The 3,897-nt window shown below is 42.4% G+C and overlaps 1 non-coding gene across 1 annotated transcript; it reads left to right on the top strand.

Annotated features, from left to right (window-relative positions):
- The first annotated feature begins 2,772 nt into the window (after positions 1-2,772).
- Positions 2,773-2,878, top strand: LOC144702842 (small nucleolar RNA R71). The gene has a single exon (XR_013581415.1). It is a non-coding gene; the product is annotated as a small nucleolar RNA R71 (small nucleolar RNA).
- Positions 2,879-3,897: the final 1,019 nt, after the last annotated feature.

Here is a 3,897-nt window from a genome sequence, read left to right as displayed (position 1 = left end):
TTTTAGGTTGGTTGGAGGTGGAAGGCCCTGGATGACCTCGATCTTGGCCTTGTCCACTTCCAAGCCACGGCTGCTTACCATGTGGCCCAGCACTACTCCCTCTTGCACCATGAAATGAGATTTTTCCCAACTTAGTACGAGGTTTGACTCAATGCACCTCTTCAATACTTTGGTGAGGCTAAGGAGGCAGTTTTCAAATGTGGATCCAAATACAGAAAAATCATCCATAAATATTTCTAAGCACTCCCCCACTAGATCGGAGAAGAGTGCATTCATGCATTGTTGGAATGTGGCGGGCGCATTACATAGCCCGAAAGGCATACGCCTAAAGGCATATGTCCCTACAGGACTCGTGAAGGTCGTCTTCTCTTGGTCCTCAGGATGGATATTCACTTGGTTATATCCTGAATAACCATCAAGGAAACAGAAATAATGCTGCCCCGATAATTTTTCTAGTATTTGATCCATGAAGGGTAATGGGTAATGATCCTTCTTGGTAGCCTTGTTCAATTTCCGATAGTCAATGCACACCCTCCACCCAGTGGTTAGCCTCTTCTGCACTTCTTCTCCTTTATCATTCAGCTCAACAGTCACTCCTGACTTCTTAGGAACCATATGTACCGGGCTTACCCATCTACTATCGGAAATCGCATAGATGACGCCGGCATTAAGCCACTTGAGAATTTCCTTTTCGAGGACTTCTCTCATGTGAGGATTCAACCTCCTCTGATGTTCTCTACAGGGTCTAGCTTCATCTTCTAGAAATATTATGTGCTCACAAATTGAAGATGGAATTCCTTTGATGTCATCAAAAGTCCACCCTATGGCCGATTTATGCTCTTTAAGCACTTTGAGTAAGCTCTCTTCTTGTGTTGGAGTGAGGATGAAGATATAATCACAGGTAAACTTTCTGTACAGTCTAAATAGGCATACTTGAGGGTAGAGGGAAGTGGTTTAAGTTCTGGGTGAGCTTTTACTTCTGCAGAGTCTAAGAGTTCATCATCTAGCTCTCTACTTTCTATGTTGGCTAGGTACTCCTTCACTCTTCCCTCTTCTCCTTCATTTTCTGTGCAGATGCTGAGCTCTTCATTGCTCCCTAAGGGGCACTTCATCATTCTAGAGATGTCAAGTTGAACTCTTTCCTTCCCTATCTTAAACTCGACAGTCCCCTTTTCCCAGTCCATGATAGTCCTAGCCGTCACTAAAAATGGTCTTCCTAGAATGATAGGAGCCAAGCTAAAGTTTCCTGAAATTTTTACATCAGTTACTATGAAATCTACAAGAATTTCACAATTTTCTACAGTGATAGTGACATCAGTCAATCGTCCCTCAGGTTGCCTGACCGTTCCGTCGGCCAAGAGTAAGTCCATATGGATCTCTTCAAGCTCCCCGAAGCCGTATTCCTCATACAATGCTGTCGGAATGATGCTGATGCTTGCTCCTGTGTCTAACAAGACTTTTGAAAAAGTCTTTCCTCCTATGTCACAAGTGATAAAAGGGCACCAGGATCCTCTTTTTATAGGTATGTCATTTAAAATGCTAGAGGCATTTTTGGAAAGTTTAACAACTTCCCTACTCGTTCTATTTGTGCAAGAGTCCTTAAGATATTTCTTAAGTGATGGTGCACACCTAAGCATGTCTTCCACAGTGACTGTCATTGTGGCCTTCCTAAAGTTCTCTAACAACCTGTTTTCATAATCAAAGACAGGTTTCTTTCTCGTTAGGGCAGAGGGATAAGGTATGTGTTGCCCCCTTGTGGAAGGTAGGGGTTCATCGCCGTCGGAAGATCCTCTCCTTCGTGCTCCCTTGACTCCTCTTTCTTCCTAGCGTTCTCTACAGAATACCTATAGGGATCCTGAAGTTCTTTCCATTCCTCAATCTTGAGGCTGCCAGAACTTCAGGATCCAATTCATCCATTTCTTCATGGCTAGAATGCTGAATATGATGCAAATTGCATGGATTGATGACGGGTTTCAGAGGGAAAACGTTGAGAAGTGCAAGTGTTTTCTGCAAGGATACCTTGGGACTCAGAGGGTGGCCTGAAACTCTCCAGCAGCTTCCTCATTTGCTCTTGTGACTCCAGCATTTGTTTAGTCTGGAACTCCATCATCACCTGCATTCGCATCTCCATCTCCGCCCGCAACTTTTGGTTTTGCTTTTCGATCATATCTGAAATGACGGGGGTTAATGTAGAGAAATCAGGTTGAGTTTGAGATGAAACCTGATACTGTTGTGGAGGCCTGTGCTGGAATTGTTGTCTCTGCTGGAACGGGGGTTGAGCTGCCGGCTTGTTTCCTTGGTGGAAGGCCTCTCCGTTTTGGAAATTTGGCCGCTTTTTACCTGCCCACGGTTGTTGCGGCTGATTGAAGGCCTTCACCTCTTCTTCCATGGCTTGGCAGGCTCCATCTTCATGTTCCCTGCTAAAACAGAGAAAGCAGATCTTAGCTTTAATGATGGGAGAGTTTCCTAGGAAGACATTCTTCAAGGTAGAGGTGAGCTCCTCCAATTTCTGGTTGGTCTCCCTTATGCCCGCTTGTAGCTCTCCCTCCTTGGCGTTGACCTGCAGAACTCCTGCTCTCTTGGGCTGCACATTCCTCCCATTCTGATTGGCTCCAATCTCCTGCAAATCAGTTTCTGCAACTCTCTCCAAAATATCAAAAACTTCGTCCTCATATGCAGTATAGAACGTTCCACCGGTAGCGAGATTTACTTTGTTTTTCATAAAATCAGAGAGAGACTCATAAAATATTTGGGCTAATTGACATTGTTCAATGCCATGGTGAGGACATTTCCTCAACAAATCATTGAATCTCTCCCATGACTCACTAAAAGCTTCTCCATCATGAGGATGGAAATTGTGAATTTCCCTTCTATAGAAATTCGTTTTGGAGAGGGTAGAATTTTTGCAGAAATTTTCCTTGCATCTCATCCCATGAGTTAAAGGTGATTCCTAAATTACGATACCAAGAAAATGCTTTGTCTTTCAAAGTTAGAGGAAAATATTTCATTTTTAAAATTTCTGTAGAAATTCCTGGAACGTTTTGAGATGAACACCTAATATGGAAGTCATCAAGCAATTCTAAGGGATTTTGAGCAGGCAGTCCATTAAATTCAGGTAAGGAATGAATTAATGCATTGTCATATCGAAAGGAGATACCGTCACCAATGTTAAGATTTACATCAGTTTGACGTAGGCTTCCCGACGGTGTCGACCTGTCAAGCATGGTCCTTCTCCTTTCATGATGCTGATGAATCTCTTCAGCCATATTCTCCTGCTGAATTTCAGGTTCTGTAACTGTAGAATCTGGAGAGGTGTCTCTAATGTCCTTCTCTGCAGATTTTTCACCAGCTCCTGAACGTGTTACTACCATAAATCTTCAGCAAACGGTTAGAATAACAATAGGCTGAGGATTGTTAAGTCCTGCAGCTCTAGGAGAATCAACAAAAATGACTGTAGATTCAAGAGAATGACTGTAGATTTGCAAAAAAAATGACTGTAGATTCAGGAGAATGACTGTAGATTTGCAAAAAATGACTGTAGATTCAGAGAATTGATTGTAGATTTAAAGAAAATAAAAATTCCTACTGTTATACCTTGCTCCCCGGCAACGGCGCCAGTTGATAAGCTCAAGTTTAAGGGGTTTTTTACTGGTTATTTAGCAGTTCAGACGTGTGAGGTTCAGAGCTTATGCAACAAATTTATAAACCTCACGGCGTAAGGCGAGTGAGGGTCGATCCACAGGGAGCAGGAGAAAACAGCAGAAATTTCCTTCTTTATTCAATAGATATGTCACTTATCAATTTAAAATAAATATTAAACTCTGTTAAATGATCCTCAGGAAAATCACAGAATTCCTCTTTAATTCCCAGTTTAGTCGAAAGATTTAACTGCTATTG

The sequence above is a fragment of the Wolffia australiana genome, chromosome 4, assembly GCF_029677425.1.
Source record: "Wolffia australiana isolate 7733 chromosome 4, ASM2967742v1".
In the NCBI taxonomy this organism is placed as follows: Eukaryota; Viridiplantae; Streptophyta; class Magnoliopsida; order Alismatales; family Araceae; genus Wolffia; species Wolffia australiana.
This window is presented reverse-complemented; position numbering and strand designations above follow the sequence as displayed.